The sequence below is a fragment of the Canis lupus genome, chromosome 8, assembly GCF_011100685.1.
Source record: "Canis lupus familiaris isolate Mischka breed German Shepherd chromosome 8, alternate assembly UU_Cfam_GSD_1.0, whole genome shotgun sequence".
Classification (NCBI taxonomy): Eukaryota; Metazoa; Chordata; class Mammalia; order Carnivora; family Canidae; genus Canis; species Canis lupus.
The window spans coordinates 31,005,049-31,025,682 of record NC_049229.1 but is presented as its reverse complement, the minus strand read 5'-3'; the positions used below and the strand labels follow the sequence as shown (position 1 = coordinate 31,025,682).

General features: G+C 42.1%; 1 long non-coding RNA gene across 1 annotated transcript; it reads left to right on the top strand.

The window, feature by feature from the left end:
• The first annotated feature begins 6,543 nt into the window (after positions 1–6,543).
• LOC119872992 lies at positions 6,544–19,343 on the top strand. Its single transcript, XR_005362872.1, has 5 exons — positions 6,544–6,684; positions 11,665–11,826; positions 11,972–12,042; positions 13,793–13,943; positions 16,805–19,343. It is a non-coding gene; the product is annotated as an uncharacterized LOC119872992 (long non-coding RNA).
• Positions 19,344–20,634: the final 1,291 nt, after the last annotated feature.

The following is a 20,634-nucleotide window of genomic DNA, read 5'->3' as shown; positions in this document are numbered from 1 at the left end:
CTGTTAACATTTGTTTTATTTTACTTTTAAAGTTGTGCAAATAATGTAGGCACACTCCTGGAATATTTAAAGCGAATTCATCCATACATTATTTCATTTTTAAAAAAGATCTTATTTATTTATTCATGAGAGACACTGAGAGAGAGGTAGAGACATGGAGAGGCAGGCTCCCCATGGGGAGCCTGATGTGGGACTCTATCCCAGGACCCCGGGATCATAACCTGAGCCAGAGGCAGATGTTCAACCACTGAGCCACCCAAGGTGCCCCTGGACATTATTTCATTTCATCTGTATTTACTTCAATAATGTAACACTAATTAATAAAGGGTAAGGAAGGACTTAGAACACACACACATACACACATACATACACACACACATTAGTACACCCAACAAAAATCTACAATGATTACTTAATAGCATACCCATTCTGTACTGACCTTTACCCACACTGTCTCAAATTTCTTTTTAGAGTTCATTATTAACACTTTGATATATACTCTGCCAGCCATTGTCTCCTCCTTCCCATGTAACTTCCTGTAATTCTTGGGATATTATAAGGTACATACAGCTTTCCCTCTCTTGGTATCTTATACTGGTATATCTTATAGCTTTGTTTACATGGCCATGTGACATTCCATGGTAGAAATCTGCTAATTTTTATAATGAAGGACTTTTAGGTTGTTTCCAGTTTTTTATTATTATAAATAATGCTATAGTAAACATTTCTGTTTCCCAAGAATAAGGGTCTAGATATGTATTTACTGGAACAAAATGTCACTCCCCCTCTTTCTCTCTTCCCCTCTCCTAAGTTAACAAAAATGGATGACTTCGGGACACATGGGTGGTTCAGTGGTTGAGTATCTGCCTTTGGCTCAGGGCATGATCCCAGGATCCCGGGATGAAGTCCCACATCGGGCTCCCTGCATGGAGCCTGCTTCTCCCTCTGCCTGTGTCTCTGCCTCTCTCTCTCTCTCTGTGTCTCTCATGAATAAATAAGTAAAATCTTTGAAAAAAAATGGATGACTTCACTTGAGCTACTCAAGATGCCTCCCAACTCCTGCAATGTATAGATATCCTCCTATATAACTTACAGCTAAAATTTTTATAACATACACATTAATTTCATCTTTTTCCTAGGGGCACCCTTGCATCTCATTTATCTTGACAAGTTCACATTTTTTAAAAGATTTTATTTATTTATTCATTCATGAGAGACAGAGAGAGAGAGAGAGAGGGGCAGAGACACAGGCAGAGGGAGAAGCAGGCTCCATGCAGGGAGCAGATTCACATTTTTAAACAGAATATTTTCTTGAAAAACAAAAAACAAAACAAAAACAAACAAACAAAAAAAAAAAAAGAATATTTTCTTGAGACAATTGTAGGTTTACAGGCTGTTGTAAGAAACATCACCCAGAGATCCCTTTATACTCTGCAATGGTTCCCAGTGCTAAATTTAACAAAACCATCATATAATATCACAACTAGGATATTGACATTGCTATAATTTCCTGAGCTTATTCAGATTTTCCTAGTTTTACTTGTATGTGTGTATTAAGTTTTAATAATAAACATGTGGTTTGGTGTATAAACCACCACAGTCAAGATAACTCAGCAGTTCTAACATCACAAGGATTCATTGTATTGCTTTATTATAATCTCACATCCCTCTTCACATTAAAAAAAAAAAAACCTCTTGAGATCTGAGTTCTGCATTTTGATATTACTGGGGTATTTAAGTCCTTTTTAATGACACTATAAGAAATCACAGGTTGGGACGCCTGGGTGGCTCAGCAGTTGAGCCTCTGCCTTTGGCTCAGGGTGTGATCCTGGGATCTGGGATCAGAGTCCTGCATCGGGCTCCCCGTGGTTAGCTTGCTTCTCCCTGTGCCTATGCCTCTGCTTCTCTCTCTTTCTGTGTCTCTCATGAATAAATAAATAAATCTTTTTTAAAAAAATCACAAGTCATCCAATAAAATAATGATAAAAAGCCACTGGGCATGTAAGGAAGACCTTGAATTATGTGTGGCTTTACACTAGCTGACAAATAGATGAGAATGATTTGTGATTAGTATATCAATTGTTTGTAAATGAAAGGGTGTGTTTTCAGGTTATTTGAAAACTGTTCTCAAGAGAAACTTTAAGTGCACATGAACACACACACACGCACACACAAAGACTTTTTTTTTAAAGATTTTATTTATTTATTCATGAGAGACACAGAGAGAGAGGCAGAGACATAGACAGAGGGAGAAGCAGGCTCCCTGTGGGGAGCCCGATGCATGCAGGAAGGCAGATGCTCAACCACTCAGCCACGCAGGGGACCCAGACACACAAAAACTCTTGATAAATATTCCAAATTGCTTCCAGACAAGGTATTACCAACATTGAATATCATTTTAAAAATGTAATATATTACTAAATGGACAATATTTTCATTGTTCTACCTTTATGTCTTTTAATACATTTATTATCAAATTTAGTCTCAAAGAATATTGCTAATATTCTCCTCGAGGATACGGGGCAGACATTTCTTTCATTTCTCTGGTTGTCCAATACTTCAAAATGTTATTTTCAGCAAAAATCAAATCACTAAGCTGCCAAACGTAATAAGCATTCAGACTTCTATCTTTAACAAAGCTGTTACTAACTACTCTGCTCGTGTGGTTTGGGCAATCATATTTTGCCTAATGGAGTTTTCTACCTAAAGGCAGACTGGAAGACTTTTGCTAAAATTATTTCTAAAAGGGATTTAATCTAGATCAAATGATACTTACCTTTCCTAAGTACTGTTTAATGAAAAATAATTTTATTTTCCTCAACAGTTGGTAATCTCAGAGAGGAGGGCTATCCTAGTCTCTCTGTGAAAAATGATCATATTCTTTCTCCATGTTACTGGTCAGGGTACTCCAAGTCATCATGGCATGCATCATGGCATGATGTCTCCTTATGTGGAGTCAGAATTACTAGTCTACAGTGAATTAGTGTAGATCTACCTTTACTATACCGCCATTGTTTCTGCTAAAGTCAGAGCATTGCTGAACCTGGAATTGAGGAGATTATAAACAACACTATATGGGTGAACTTGGAAATAAGAGGATAATAAAGAACAGTAGTAGAGGGTAGGTAATAAACAAGTGGCATTAGAAGGGACTGTCCTCAGGCAAATAAAGCATGGGGAAGTGCTGGAGTTAGAAATGCAATTTATGATAAATCATTCCCTGATTAGCCTGGGAAAATGAATATATATGGTGTATAGAAAAATGCAATTTAACTTTAACCATGTCGTCATGCACAATTTAGGTCTAGAAATCATGTATGAAGTATAAGCAAAAAAGATCAAATTCTGAAAGACCCTGTATATATTTGTCAGTAAAAATAGTAATAAATGCATTTATCATTTACCCCAACAATTCTACTTCTGAGAATTTATCCTTTACATGTATTTGTATATGTGTGAAAGTGACATTTGTGTACAAGGTTATTCATTGCAGCATTTTTTGTAAGAATAAAGCTCTTGTTTATAAGTCAGCTCTAAATCCAAAGTATGTGGAATTATCATTTGAGGTTTGGGTTATGATTTTTAGAGCCCTTTCACCTGGAGGTAGATCAGATTCTGATCCCGGTCCACTTTTATCTCTTGGTCTCACATGGAATAAACTTCTGAGATTAGGCAGGTAACTAGGGTGGTTCTTTTCTTTTCTTTTTTCTTTTTTTGTATATTTTTTTACTGGAGTTTGATTTGCCAACATATAGTATAACACCCAGTGCTCTTCCCGTCAAGTGCCCCCTCTCAGTGCCTGTCACCCAGTCACCCCACCCCCCTGCCCACCTCCCCTTCCACTACCCCTTCTTTGTTTCCCAGAGTTAGGGGTCTTTCATGTTCTATTGCCCTCTCTGATATTTGCCACTCATTTTCTCTCCTTTCCCCTTTAATCCCTTTCACTATTTTTTATATTCCCCAAATGAATGAAACCATATAATGTTTGTCCTTCTCCAATTGACTTACTTCACTCAGCATAATACCCTCCAATTCCATCCACGTTGAAGCAAATGGTGGATCATTTCTAATGGCCGAGTAATATTCCGTTGTATATATAGATCACATCTTTATCCATTCATCTTTCGATGGACGCTGAGGCTCCTTCCACAATTTGGCTACTGTGGACATTGCTGCTATAAACATTGGGGTGCAGGTGTCCTGATGTTTCACTGCATCTGTATCTTTGGGGTAAATCCCCAGCAGGGCAATTGCTGGGTCGTAGGGCAGATCTATTTTTAACTCTTTGAGGAACCTCCACACAGTTTTCCAGAGTGGCTGCACCAGTTCACATTCCCACCAACAGTGCAAGAGGGTTCCCCTTTCTCCACATCCTCTCCAACATTTGTTGTTTCCTGCCTTGTTAATTTTCACCATTCTCACTGGTGTGAGGTGGTATCTCATTGTGGTTTTGAATTGTATTTCCCTGATGGCAAGTGCTGCGGAACATTTTCTCATGTGCTTGTTGGCCATGTCTATGTCTTCTTCGGTGAAATTTCTGTTCATATCTTTTGCAACTAGGGTGGTTCTTGTGGAGAATCTTTAAAGGTGTTAGCATCTCATTCTAAGAATAGCAAGGACCAGGAGTTGTGGCCTTCTTGATTTGCTTTCAGTTTTAGAGGCTGGAACAGGAAGGTCGGGGGGCATTGGTTCTATGACAACATGTTCTATAAGTGGATGAAGTGAGCAATGCAGACCTGTCCTCTTCACTCTTCTTACTCTTTTCCTTTAGGATTGAAAGCAAAAGGCCCAAACTCTTTCTTATGTAAAAGCCATATGAGGTACTGTAACATGGAAGGGAAGTCAGATCTGAGTGCCTGTGATTCTGAACAGATTGTTTACTTTTCAAGCAACATCTGTGTTTCATAATCTGTTTTATAGATATGTAATTGCTCTGATAATTTGCAGTGTACTGAGGGAAAGATCATTATTGGAGACTTAGAATTTCTGACAGTATTGGGACAGAGTTCCCCCTCTTAGCTTTTAAAGACATGGAACAAAATAAAAAGAAGAATATGAGAAATAAAACCATGGAATGCTATTTGTCTCTGTGGTGAGAAATAGTTACATAGTCATTGGAGTGCCTGCATGGTTCAATTGGTTAAGCATCTGCCTTTGGCTTAGGCCATGATCTCGGAGTCCAGGGATAGAGCCCCTCTTTGAGTTTGCTTCTCCCTCTCACTCTGGTCTACACCTCTGCTTGTGTGTGTGCGTGGGCACTCTCTCTCAAATAAATAAATAAATAAATAAAATCTTTTTAAAAGAAGATCTAGTTACATAATCATAATGTAAACACTGATTACTGAGTTACCTAAAAGTTGTGAGATAACCTCTATCTTCATCTGTGATAATGCAGTTTAGATAACATCTAACTTGAACAATCAAGAAAGAGCAATTAAGTACAATTTTTAGTTCATTAACTACAAGGAGATACAGCTAAACCACTTTTAAGAAGTTGTCTCTAAGTGGGGAGGTGGGGAGGACTCTTGCTTAAATTATAAACCGTCTGCCACAGTTTAACTTTTTAAAAAATCATGTGCCTGTACTTATATCGTTAAAAGCTAAAAATATATATCTTTATCTACATATTTGGAGCTAAGAGAATGAAGTGTAGTGTGTAAGTGGAGTATATACAATTCTCATCTATTTATTTACTGTAACAGAAGTATAGTATTTATAATGACTATTTGAAATATCCTTGAATGTTACAGCTAAAGCAATATTTGGGGGGAAAAGGATAGAAGTAAAATATGTGAATTCTTGGGTAAAATAAAGAAAGCATTGCTTTTATCTAAACTTATCAGGCTTGAATTTATGCATCTTTATTTCTCTGTGATTCATAGTCCTTTTGGTACACTAGATCAAGCTAGTTGGCAAATTTTTTCTGCGAAGTGGCTGATAGTAAATATTTAAGACTTGGCAGATCACGTGGTTTCTGTTGCAACTGCTCAACTTTGCCATTGTAGTGTGAAAGCTGCCATAGGCAATATGTAAATGAATAAGTATGGCTATGTTCCAATTTAACTGTATTTATGGACACTGAAATTTGAATCTCATATAATTTTTATGTGTCACAAAATAGTATTTTGATTTTTTTTCAATCATTAAAAAAATATAAAAACCATTTGTACCCCGTGGACCTTACAAAAGCAGGTGTGGGCAGGATTTGGCTAGCTGGCCGTAATTTGCAGAGCTTGGCTCTAGATCTAACACATTTGTGTGACTCTCTCCTGTGCATAACAAAGAGCTGCAAGCCCTGTGTGCTGCAAAGAGAAATTTAACCTGAAGTAGATGAGCATCAGTTTCCCAGCATTTAACAACTAGGGAAATGATCTCGTGGAAGGCTTTAAAGTCCTCTTGGCCTTCTTTTTTCCTCTCCCCCTTCCCTATTCTCATTTATTTTCACTGTTTAGATTATAGAAACATCCCTGTGAATGAAACTATATTTCCGAGAATACTTCACTGTTGGGAATTTCATTACCAGAGATAGAAATAATACAGGAGGTCATGATGTAGAGACACGGATTCTCTTTGTTCCAGGAGAGCTGGAATGAGGCACCCTGGCTCCAGCAGCTTTGGAAGAGTTGGGTATAAAGGAGGCTTCATGGGTATAAAGGAGGCTTCATTCACAGGTGACCAGACCAGGTGAGTCCTGGGAGTGAGGTCCTCCCTGCCCTGAGAAGCAGTCCTGGAGGTAGCACCACAGCCCCCTTCCTTGTTACCAATAGTTGCTGTTGATGGAGAGGACACAGATCTTCTCATACATGACTTTGTTCCCTTCAATTTAATTGTGTGTTGCAATATGAAGATGAGTAACACTGCCCTGTCCTTAAGTCTAGTGAGAGATAACATGCAGAGAAATATACAAAACACTTGGATAAAGAGTGCTAATATAGGTAGAGCCCACAATGGAGAGGGGGATAATGGAGAAAGGAGGTCAAAGAGGTTGACAAGGGCTAGGCTACAGAAGTCCCTGCCTATGCTTTGCCCAGGACCTGATCCCAAAGCTCTGGAAAGCTGGAGAAGGATTTCAAGCGGAGAAGTATGGGTTGTAATCAGAGTTGGAGTATGGACAGTTTAGGGGGCTATTGCATTAACTCAGGGAGGATAATAAAGCCCAAACTAGATAAGTGACAATGAAAGCTGAGAAGAGGAGACAACAGAGGGATTTAGGAGGTAGAACCTCAAGAGCTTGTCTGCAAATGGCTGAAGACAATTAATACCAGACAACCCCCAGTTTGGGGTCTTGGGTGTCTGGGAATCACAGCAGCATTGATCACTGAGGTAATGGTGATAAGAGAAATGGACGTTTCAGGGTACTCGGGGTGGGAGAAGAGTTAGATATGATCATTGAGGTCCTTGTGGGAAACCCAATGGCAGATGTCTAGAAATGAAAGTTTACAAGTGAGGTCTTGACTGGAGGCAGAGAAGGGAAAGTCAGCTGCAGACCAGCTGCTGCTGAAGTTGTGCCTGGAGCCAAGGTCAGCCAGAAGAGGGCACAGAGTGAGGAGACTGGAGAAATGAGAATGCCCCAGAGACTGTCCACAGTTAGGATTCAGAGAGATGGGTGTGTTCAGTGTCCAGATGGGGTTTCCAGAAAGAGAGAATATGAGGAAATCAAGGTAGATGTGTGTACAGGTGAATGTATCTATGAGGGTGTTTATCCCTTTTGTTCATATTTAAAAGTTGGAATAGCTTAAATATCCAGCAACAGAGATTAAATCATGGCACGACCATATGATAGAATTCCATGCAGCTGTTAAAATATGAAAAATGTATATATATATATATATATATCAACACCAGGGGTGCCTGGGTGGCTCAGTTGGTTAGGCACTGGACTCTTGATTTCAAAACATGCAATAAAAAGTCAATGGGCCTGTGTGTTCCCCAGCCCCCCAGAGGTATTGCGTTGTCGAGAGGTTCTGTGGGCTGCAGTGTCTCTAGGTCTGAACTTACTCTGGAACAATAATAGGGAAAGAATGATCACTTTGTGCTTTGCTCAGGTGTCCCATTTCCAACCCTAGGAGCTGGGGCATCACTGAGAGGCTTTCATCTTCTGATGAATTATGGTACCCAGAATAAAAACTACAGGACTTTATTCTTGAGATGGTGCTTTTAAAGATTTTGACACATAATGAATGTTTAGCAAATGCCAGGTCATCATTATCATCATCATCATGTTTAGAGTAGAACTTTCAAACATCGTAATGTTTTTAGGCTAATAAGATCTCAGAGTTCATTCCTTTTTAAGTCTCTCATTTTATAGACAAGAAACTGGGGGAGCTCAAGTGACTTGTCCCAGGTCACACAGCTGTTAGTGGTGGGGTAAATGATAAACCTTTCTCCTTGAACATCCCAGAGTGACGATCTAAATCTATTTGCAACCCTTTCAAAGCCTGGGCCCAAGTGGAGGGAGATGTAAAAGAAATATGTCCAGGAGCCAAAGGAAACTCCAAAGCAGCTGAAGCCCATTCCTTAGCCTTCTTTAAAACTGTCAAGAGGATCCCATTCCATAAACCACAGTAAAAAATGATAAAACCTCTTGCCTTCATCTACCACATCCATCATACCTCCAGCAGACCCAGAACACCATCCTCCATAATTCAAGGTCTTTCCCAGCACTGCCTCTCTCCCTCCCCTCACCTATTGCTCCAGAAGAAAGGATCCTCCCTCTTTGGGAGGAGGAAGCAGAGGGGAAGTCACTGACTAGTGCAGGCTTGATTTTGACAGGATGACAGACAAGGCTACAGACAACTCCCATGATAATATTCTCACACGGGTAGCTGGGTGTGAGAAGGCAGTGATGACAGGCAGGGCATATATGCCAAAAATGGGACCTTTTTAATACACATTCAAGAACACCTCCAAAAGTTGAAAATAGAGCTACACTACAACCCAGCAATTGCACTACTGGGTATTTACCCCAAACATACAAATGTAATGATCCGAAGGAGCACGTGCATCCCAATGTTTATAGCAGCAATGTCCACAATAGCCAAACTGTGCAAAGAGCCCAGATGTCCATTGACAGATGAATGGATAAAGAAGATGTGGTATATATATATACAATAGAATACGACTCAACCATCAGAAAAAGAAAAGAAAAGAAATCTTGCCATTTGCAACAACGTGGATGGAACTAGAGGATATTTTGCTAAGTGAAATAAGTCAGTCAGAGAAAGATAATTATCATATGATCTTACTTATATGTGGAATTTAATGAACAAAACAGAGGATTGTAGGAGAAGAGAGGAAAAAATAAAACAAGACGAAATCAGAGGGGAGACAAACCATAAGAGATTCTTAATCATAAGAAACAAACGGAGGGTTGCTGGAGGGGAGGGGAGTGGGGGGATGGGGTAGCTGGGTGATGGACATTAAGGTGGGCACGAGATGTAATGAGCACTGAGTATTATATAAGGCTGATGAATCACTGACTTCTACCTCTGAAACCAGTATTATATGTTAATTAATTGAATTTAAATAAACATTTTTTTAAAAAAACATACATTGAATTGAGAGTTCTGAGACATAATAAAAAGATGTGGAGAGAGCAAGACTAGGAGATACAGAGAAAGTAGTCAAGTGGGGATGCCTTTCCACATGCCATGTCTCAGCAAATGAGGAGGAGTTGCATCCTCTACCGACAGCATAGAACTAGGTGATGCCTCTGTACACCCTCCTAGATCCTCTCCCATCAACTTTAGTGTCAGAACTACTAGGTGAAGCTTTTCTCTCCCATGCATGCGTATGTCTTATCTTCTTGGCTGTGCTTCCTTCCCAGGTAAGCTTCAGATTCAGGGAGGGTCATCCTGGCATCCTGGCTTACTCTCTTTGTTGAGTTGGGCTGTTTGTTGAGCCACATCACCTGTGACTAATCATGGTGGGCCCTGCCCTAGAGGGAGGTGCATCTAGATCTTATTGAGGGCTGACCATGCTATGTTGGGTGCAGGAAAGCCACAGAGGTCTATGGGGGGAATTTGTGCCAATCATTGCAGCTCTGTCCAGATTTTCCAGAGGATCTAGGTGGAGTGGGAACCACTCAGCCTATATTTCTCTCTTTCTATTTATGTGAAGGAAATATTAAGGACTGAACCATATTTACCTTCCAAGATATATGAGCTTTCAAATAAATACAGAAATAAATAAGGAAAACAAGTTCTGTAGATAAATGGGCAAAACACTTTTATCCTGTCTTATAATTAAGGATTAAAATGCTCCACCCTCACACAAAACATGCCATGTTTCATCAAAATTAATTATAGAATTCATCACTGCCATGGCTGATTTGTTCCTTCCATCCAGGGCAAGATGCTCACAAATCACAAGTTTCTATTCCACATGGCAGGTAGGTGACAGCAATGACTGTCTCTGTGTATTTTCAGCTAATAATCAATCCGACATCTTACTGAGCTCATATTGTCAAGAAGTGGCCATGGGAGAGGTGGGGAGACTTAGCTAATGTGGAGACTTCCTGTCCCCCAGGTGCATACAGAGTAAAGAGAAAACAAGGCTAAGTCATGTGCAACCATCAGATAATGGAGCAGTCTATCCCTAGGGCCTGTTATATGGACCGTTCATGTCTTCATTCATTTAATAAATATTTAATGAATTTTGGGTATGTGCTAGGCACAGTTGTGGACACCAGGGATAGAGTTGAGAAGAAAGCAAATCCCCTACTTTTATGGAGGGTGCATCCTAGGGGGAAAGAGAGAGCATGAACAGAAAAATAACATGGCATATAGTAATAATAAATGATGAGGGAAAGGAATGGAGACACTGCTCTTTAGAATAAATGGTCCAGGAAGATCTTTCTAATTAGCTGGCAATTGAATAGAGTGGAGAGGGGGTGAGAGCCTAGAGGATACCTGTGTGGAGAGACTCTGAGGAAGCAGTGATCACCCAGGGCCCAGAAGGGAGTGCATTAAGGAAGAAGCAGTGTGCCTACAGGGAAGGGAGTGCAGGACAGTGGGGCTAAGTGGGTTTGGGTCAGAAGGACCTTGTGGGCTATTTAGGACATTCACTACCACTGAACAACTTTCACTGAACTGTTGGGGGTGTTGAGAAATGGCAGGATCTGACTTAGGTTTTACAGGGCTATTCTAGGAAGCATGGAGTAGGCGGGAAAAGCTGGATGTAACCAGTGGCTCATGAAATCCAGGGAAGAGCTGATAGTGGCTTGTACCAGGGCAGTCGTGGTAGGGTTGAGAGGTGGAGGGATTATGGATGCATTTTAAAGTAGAGTTGGTGGGACCTGTTGACAGATTGCATGGGAGGTGTGGGAGAAGGGAAGCAGGCAAGGATGACTCTACAACGGAGCATGAGCAACTGGAAGAATGGAGCTCCCACTGAGGCTCTAGAAGGGATACAGCTAAAGAAAGGGTGACCAAAGAGCTGGGACACTAATAGCTCATGGAATCAAAGATTAAAAAATGGAGTGTAATTATTGATGAATATGTCTACTTGTTGTAATGAGGAAGAGGTTGAAAATTGGTGGCCCCCAGGCTGAATCTGGCCAGCAGACGTGTTTGGTTCTCGCAGTATTTATTAAGGAACTGAATTAGTTGATATTTAAAACCAATGGGATTTTATATGAAAATCTGAAAATCCTGCTTCTTTTAGGAACGTGGAAGATCTGGCAACCCGGATGAGGACTGGTTGGCCCTGAATGACAATTTGTCCCTTTGGCAGGGGCACCCCTACTCTATTGTCTTATAGCTGCTGCTACCCTCTCTCAACCCCCATATCCTCATTTGAAAAGAGGAATTACAGTGTTACTTACCTGTAAGTAATGATGTTGTTAAGAAAATTAGCAGAGATACCTCATGTATAGCAACTAGAATACACGGTGTCTATTAAGTGTTCAAAAATGTTTGTTATTATTGTTGGTATTATTATTGTTGGTATTATTATCTGTCTGGCCTTGCAGGACCGTGAGTTTGCAACACTTGCCATGAGGATTTTAGAAAGTTGGAAGATGATTCTAACAAAGGTTGAGAGGTGAGTGAAGCTTCCCTTAATAAATAACGGCACCAAACCAGAGAGTAGGAGGGAAGGAAGCACAGCTCCGAGACACTTAGAAAATTGTGTCCGCCTGAGTGCTATCAGCCCCACAGATCAGGGTTCATTTCTCTTCTTCCGCAGAGCTCAGCATAGTGGCCTGGATCACCCAGTGACTCATCTAATAGCCTGGTGAGTTTGCCCAGCTCACAGCATCACAAATTACATTTGCAGCCTCCTTATCAGGCAAGCTAGGAAATTAAACCTAAACGGCTATGGTGTTGCTACGTAATATGGCTGCGTACACAGACACCCGAGGCCGAGACCATCACAGCCCCGTTCAAGCATCATTTCCCTCTGTGGCTATTAAGGCTTGAGACCTTAAAAAAAACCCTGTTCTTTTTAAGGTTAGGAAACAGGGTGACCTGGTTATAAGCAAGAGAGTTTCCCTTCTAGATGCTAGGTGTGTGCATGTGTGTGCACATGAATGTGTGTATGAGTGTGTATGTGTTTGTATATGGGTCTATGTTCAAAATCTATAGTCTCATGGCTATAAATGTGAGGGCAGGGGTAGATCAGAGATAGCCATCTCGACATCCTGGATGCCTTTATCCTGGGCCATCTATGTCCATTTCAGGGCTTGTCTCCCCATGGACCCACGAAGTGTAGAGCTTGAGGGCACAGATCCAGGGAGTGGGGCAGAAGCTCCATGGCCCCCTTAGTTCACGTGGGTGGGGATGTCGCATGTGTATCATCACCCCAGTGTGGCTCTTCTGTAACGCGGTAGCTGTGTTGAGTGGGGAAGTATGGTCAAGGGGTTGAGGCATCTGGAGCCAGCCCACGGGCCCTCCACAGCTCCCTCTCTCTGAAAGGACTCCCTCCATCTTCTCTCATGTGGGCTCCTGGGAAGAGGTGAGGAAGTGAATTCCTCTTTAATTAGTATCTTCAATCCCATCTTCTTCACAATGCTGTGGATTATTTTTCAAGACTCATTCAGATAGGTCGGGCCTCACATATTTCTGGTTGGTGAGAAGAGCTTATAAGCCACTGGAGGGAGATGCCTTCAGCACAGTGGGTGTGTTTGACCTGGCCATGTTGAGGGAAGACCTCAGCTCCACCCTCTGGTAGCTCTTGATAATCTGACCTAGCCAGTCTTGATCTTCTCTAAGCAAAGGAATGTGGAGAATTTCTTCTGACATTTGTTGGATGGTATGAGACATGGTTGTGCCTAGATAAAACAAGGACTTTCAGATGAGGGATATCTCCAAATCAAACTTTCCATATTCCATTCTTTCCATTTTGTTGGCAGGCATGGGCCTGTCTTTCTGGGGAAGAGCTGTACTCTGATAGAATAGACCAACCTGTGGGACTCTACCGGCTGGCCATTGGGATATTCCTGTACACCACCTTCACATATCACACAGAAAACACGTGACCCAGCAAGGGTCAAATTTCAGTCCAGTCTTTTGTTTTAACAAATAGTCGAGTGTAGATTTTGCTCTTCAATCATTAAACCACCAACACATCCCATTTTTTAGTACTTTGCAAACCTTGTGTGGCTGTGAGCTGTGACTTGTTTCACATGAATGCGCCATAGTGCTTGGATCTTACTGGTTAGTTTTTATATAACTGTTTTTGCCAAATGTTTTCACTACCAATCAGTTGTTTAGTAAGTTAAATCAAGAGCTGCATGATTTGTATCCCTTCCACTTGAAGGCCATATTTAAACAGTGTCCCTTTCATTTCTCAGGAGGACCACCACTTGGTTGATTATATGTGTTTCTTTGGATGGTTCTTCTATGATTCGTATTGGTGGTTCTGCTGCCAGAAAGACTTCCAGAGGGTGATTGGCCCATAGCTGAGTGCCTCTCTAGCTCTACTTACCTTCTTCTAGATGACTGGTGAGTTACTAAGCACATGTCTGCATGTCTATGCATGTGCCCATTTTTGAGACCATCAACTTTATCTGAATTCTCTGAGCTAATGTAGAAACACCCTGGGTTAGGCTCTTCTAAGAAGAAGGGAGACCACTGCCCTCACTGGCATGTTCCCAGGGCAGGATAAGAACAGCTGCAGGACATCCTGATTCTCCAAGGACCTCAGAAGTTACCATTCCCACCTAAGATAATGGCCCATCAGTGGAGAGGCTGTGTGTTTTGGGGACAGTCTCGCCTCATTCAGAATTGTTTCTCTGCCTACCTCCGTTGAGATGCCCTGGCCAACTCTAGGGTCCCCACTCTTTCTTTTTTTCCTTCAAAGCAACAGAACTTCAGAGATGTCATGATGCACTTTTTACAGTAATAGCCTTTTACAAAATTCTGATGATCAACTATTGCAGAGTAATGGTGTAAAATGCTGAAAATACAGAAAAGCACCATAAAGAAGATAAAAACCAACATAACCCATCATTAACCCACAGCATACCACTACGAACCTTTTGAAACATCTAGTTCAGATTTTTTCTACTCATGTAGACAGACATACTTCTGACCAGCTGTGTGTGGATGCCTCTTAATGCAATTTAAAACATATTTGCCAATTTTGCAGGTGAAAAATGAGCATCTCCTTATTAATGTTAATATCTTGGATTATTCGAGGTTAAACATTCTCCTTGCAGCTAATTAGCTGGCCGGGATATTTTGCGTTCCCCTGCTTCCAGAGATAGAGTTTAAGTGTTGTTAGTTATCACTTAGGAAGATGAAATTGGGGCATGTTGCCAGGGAGCTGAGGGCAGTTAAAGTAGTCATTATTAGAATTCGGAGTCTAATACCAATCTTCCTAAGTGTCTGTTTTCAATCATCCCTCAATGGGCCTTCTACTTTGAGAGAATCTTCTCCTCTAGGCCTCCTGTAGGGCAGAACTGGATGGAGCATGATGTGGGACACAAAAGGCTTGGGGTGCCTTCAGGATGCAGACAGGGTGCCTGGCTCACTAATGGGTTGATATTCTATACCTCCAGTCATCCTCCCCTTTCTTCCCTGCATTCATGCAGATAATCACATATTGAATGTCTTTCATTTTGTTTTGTGTGTGTCTGTTCCCTTAAGTGATGGAGTATTTGGTGCCATTGTTGATATTTTGTGTCTGATTTGGGTGGATAATCTGCCCAAGAGGCGATTTAGGACCAGCTGTGTGTGAATGCCAGGCTTCTATTGTTTCTAGATATGCAAACTCGTAGGACTAGGTGAGGAGAGAGGTCACAGCAGGGCAGCCGGATTTGGGAGGTGCATTATAGGCATGGGGTACACTCTGGATCAGATCTGTAATCTGTAATTGGTAATATGCAATGTGCTGGGTGGGCCAGCAGTCCTGGGGTGGGGTGGAGGACATATTGATGTGCCGTGCTACTTTCATGTTACAAAAATGACTTTAATGTAATTCATTCTAGTTAGAAGGTCCAGGGGTGGATCGAGAAGGCAAAATCATGAGGTATTTTGCCAGTTTTGATAACCAAGTTAATGAGGAGAGAAGCAGTGGCTATGGGGAAGGCCTGAGAGGCAGTGAAGTCTGAGGGGATGCTGGCTTCCCTCCAGCCGAGGCAGGTGGTGTAAGTAGCTCTTCTGAAGGCTGGGCTGCAATGGCCCCTCCATCATCTCAAACTGGCAGGTGCTCCCAGAAGAGCCGCTGAGGTGTGAGAGAAACTGCCTTGTTACCTGGAATGTGGGAAAGAGAGTGGAGGTTTTATGTATAATTTCCTTTCCTCAGAATCCAAAATAGTCATAAATAAGTCCAAAGACGCAATAGGCAGGAGAATTAAACACGAATGCCTATCATTTCCGAGGAGCCGGAAGCTGAGAGGAATTCAAATAGCATCTTCCACTGTGGGTTTTTGACTCTAAAGTAACTTGACCAAAGCAAACTGTAGTCTGTTTATGAAAAGGGCTCTGCAAGGTGACATAATGCCACAGAGATGAGGATTTTCGCAATGGAAAAAAACAGGTTTGGCATAAGGGAGCTCTACACTCTGTGGAAGTCATAACCCTGGACCCTCCACAGATCCTTGAGAGTTAGAGGCTAAGCCTGACTATTAGAACATCATGACGGGCAGCCCCAGTGGCGCAGCGGTTTAGCGCCGCCTGCAGCCCAGGGTGTGATCCTGGAGACCCCGGGATCGAGTCCCACATCGGGCTCCCTGCATGGAGCCTGCTTCTCCCTCTGCCTGTGTCTCTGTCTCTCTCTCTAGCTGTGTCTCTATGAATAAATAAATAAAGTCTTTTAAAAAAAAAAAAAAAAAAAAGAACATCATGACAAGGATTTATATTAGTTCTCCCTGCTGGGAGGGAACTTGGGATCTTTTGGTGTTGAGTGCACACAGGAGAGGATTTGGGAGAGGCTGGTGGCACATGCATTTTGTTGTCCTGAAGAAGAGAACCACCTCTTGGAAGAATCTGGAGGCATTTAGTTGAATCTAGTGGTGTGCCAGTATTTATTAATAATCACAGTGAAACTGCTTTTTTCTTTCTTGTGTTTTTGTGTAAATCTGACTTGATCTTTATAATATAAAATATTTTCCACAGGTTTATTGAATTTCAGTTTTTCAGTCAGGATTTGAACAACTGCTGAGGCTCATGGGAGGCAGTTTTATAACAGGGAAGAAGGGATGTGTTTTATAAGCCATGGTAGCACATGTATAAGAAGTCGGGCATGGACCCTCAGGCCCAATGGGGGTGCTGTGGAACAATGATGGACAGAGTGAAGATCACAGACTTAGACCACAAGATAGAAACCCCCTTATCTGTGGTTCCACTTTCTGTGATTTCAGGTACCCACGGGTCAACTGTGGTCTGAAAGTGGATGATCCTCCTTCTAAAATATCGTCAGGTCACTCGTAGCCTAACAATGCCTATGTCACAATGCCTATGTCATTCATCTCAGTTCATCTCATCACATAGATATTTTATCATCTTATATCATCACAAGAGGGAAAAGAAGGGTGAGTAGTATGGTGCTCCTTTTCGTGATACAAAAATGGATTTTTGTGTAATTCATTCCAGTTAGAAGGTCCAGGAATGGATTTGGAAGACGAAAATGACAAGATATGTTAAGGGAGAGAGAGAGATCACATGCATATAATCTTTTATTGCAGTATATTGTTATAATTCTATTTTATTGTTAGTTGTGAATCTCTTACTGTGCCTAATTTATAAATTAAACTTTATCGTAGGTGTGTATGTAGAAAAATCATAGCATATACAGAGTTTGGTACTATCTGTGCTTCCAGTCATTCCCTGGAGGTCTTGGAACATGTCCCCTGAAGATAAGGGTGGGGGAGGCCACTATAGATGCCATTGGAACTTAACCTTCTACTTCACCTGGAGGCATCACAGCCTTGTTTTCTGTCCCAGGATCTGTGTGTAACTGGAATGGGAGAACCTTTTACCTTTGCTGCATGATTTAAACTCCCCTGACCTTAGTTCTTACTTGTAAAATAAGATAATAATAATAGTATCCATCTCTAGGAATTGTGTGATTAACTGAGTTAATACCTTAAAAAAAAAGAGCACTTAGAGCACAGAGTGAGCACTCCATACATGTTAAGTTTGAGGATGACAGTAGCAGTAATGACCATGAATATTGGATGTCCCAGATAGAGGCAGCCTCAGATGGTTACATAATATCCCTATCTTCCGGCAAAGTTCCAATGAATTCCCACTTTACACCTTTTTGGCTTTGCTGAGAGCATGGTAAAGACTATGAGGGCTATTGTTCTATCTACTTCTGGAAAGACTATGAGGGCTATTGTTCTATCTACATCTTCTGCTGCTGGAAAAATAACCAGGCCTGTGTGTTTATACAATAATAGGCCAAAATGGAAAAGTTGACCTTGAGAATTTCATTAATCTCTTCAACTACATTGGAGAAAGCAGGGAAGTGACTTCTCACATGGGTCCCCAAGATTTGAAAGAGTGAATGCTGTCTTCTAACTCTTGGCCTTGCCTCTAATCAGCTGTGTAATCTTGGGCTAGTTGCTTAACCTCTCTGAATTGTGGTGTCCTCATTTGTAAAATGGGAAGAATATAGCATCGTTGGAATTACTGATTCAGAGGTTATCTGTAGAATTGATAGCAAATTAAGTTCTTAGAACCTGATGAGGACTCAATAAAAGCCTATTATCATGCCTATTATTATGTTTATTATAAATGCTTATAATTATAAGCTACCTTTATAGTTTACAACTTACTATAATGCAGGGAACAGGTTACTTTCGAAGCAGAGCTTGTCCTGTGATGATCTTCTTCCTCTCCTTAAGAGATGTTAACATTCATAGGAATTCCCTCACTTTGGCTGAGCCTGACCCTCGGAGCTCACTGGTTGTCTATGTGAAGATGAGGGTTGTCCATGGAAAGATTTCCATGTGAAGGTGTCCTGGTTGCACAAGGGCTAGATCCAAGCATTCTTGGACCCATACACCTCAGCCTCTGCATGTGTCTACAGCCCCAGGGAATGGCTCAGGATCATCCTATTGGATGATCAGGACTTTTGAGGCTTTCTGAGGTTTCTAGACTCAGACCCTCCTCACCACTGGCTCTTTCGTTGGGCAAATTCCTACGAGTAAAATGGCAGGATTATATGGTAAGTGTATGTTGAACGTTTTAAGAAATTGCTGACTGTTTTCCAACGTGGTTGTACCTTTTTACAGCTCTGATTGTATAATCTCCCCAGTCACACATTGTCCATGTTTCCCCTTACAGCAAAGTCGGTGCATTTCCAACTATAATATATATGTCTAAAAAATTTTTTAAAGAAGTAGAACCTTGAAAATAAAAAAGGCCACACCTAGACCCCCAGTAAGAAACAGGGACATAGATGCTTGGGTTAAGGGTTGGGGAGGTGCGTGGAGCTCAAGCTCTGAGGCACAAATGCCCACCATGGGCCAAGGGCAACACAGAGGGCACCTTCCTTCTAGGTTGCAAGCACGAGTGAGGTTCAGTTGGATTTAGCTTCCCATTGAATGCTGGGCCTGCCAGAAAAGCCTGATGTGGTCTGGGCTTGGGCTGCCCCCATCTGTGCCAGCCGTGCTGGGAACCTTCCGTGAGGTCCTCCCAGCCCATGGCAGACGGTGAGCCGCTCACAGGCCTACCGGACCCGCAGCCTCGCTCCAGGGCTGGTGCTTCTTGCTGGATGGAAATGGTTTGCAGGCTCTGAAGGCTACTTTTCCACCAGCACAGCGTGTCAGCCAATCGTACTCCATCTGCAGTACGAATATCAGAAGCTGTGGGACTCCAGATGCGGGCAACAAAGAAACAAATTGGGAACATTGTGCACAAAAAAGATTTTAATAAAGATTGAGCTGGCTCCGAGCTAGGTTCTGCCACTCTTCTTATTGTGATCTTGACAGCGACGCAGGGCAGGACCAAAAGGCCGAGCCCGAGGCGATTCACATTCCTGGCACTGACGGTGGCTGACAACAGAGGTGCCTTTGCACGGCGCTCCAGGGGCGCCTTCCACCCTCGGCAGGTCTCCCCTCCCTGCCCTCGCCACCCGGCCCACCCGGCTCAGGGCCCCACCGCTGAGGCCTCAGTGTGCCCTCCGGGGCTTGATGGAAGCAGGTACCTGGGCCCTTGGCCTTCATTCTGCCGCGGAGGGCAGAGATCTGAGGAAGCTGTCCTGACCAAGCCCTCTGCATGCGCCTCCCTCCTCTACCTTTTACCTTGTATTATGGAAACATTTAAACGTATATAAAAGGGGGATCCCCGGGTGGCTCGGCGGTTTAGCGCCACCTTTGGCCCGGGCCCTGATCCTGGAGACCCGGGATCAAGTCCCACGTTGAGCTCCCTGCATGGAGCCTGCTTCTCCCTCTGCCTGTGTCTCTGCCTCTCTCTCTCTCTCTCTCTCTCTCTCTCTGTGTCTCTCATGAATAAATAAATAAATAAATAAAATCTTAAAAAAAATAAATGTATATAAAAGTAGATAGAAAAAAAAATAAAAAAAAAATGAAAGTAGAGAGAATCACGTCACAAACCCCCATGTCTCTAACCATCTCCTTCCTTTGCTCTTGTATTAATTTTGAATCAGATCCCAGACATCACGTTATTTCATCAATATACAGGTCAGTGCATGTGGCTAAGAGATCAGGGTTTCTCTTTTTTTTTTTAAAGACATATCCACAGTATCAAATCCCACCTAAAAAAAATGTGCAGTAATTTCTGGGCGTGTCTTATGCAAAGTAAAGTGTAAGGGCCACGGTCCTAAGCTCTCTTGTCCAATTGGAAAGTCACCTCCTCTGCTAGCAGGAGCCACCCTGACACGTGTTGGAGGAGGATGTGCATTTTTAAAGCTGGCAGGAGCTCTACTTCTGGAAATCCACACTCACAAGAGAAAAACAGCACAAAGTCAAGCTGATGACTTGTACTGCAAAAAGGGTTCCTGACTCTTAGGCCTAGGAATCTGGGAAGTAGAAGCCTTCTGTTTATTTTTCAAACAAACTTTGTATTTTAACCTCAAGGGGAGAAGGAAACACCATTGGGTTTCCTAGGAATGGTCTTTAGGGCTACTAGTATGATGGTACTCCGTGGGCTCCCTGAAGTGATGCTAGCTTTCACATGTCCAGTTAGGAAATCTGGATTTGATTTATGGCTCTGCAGTTTATGT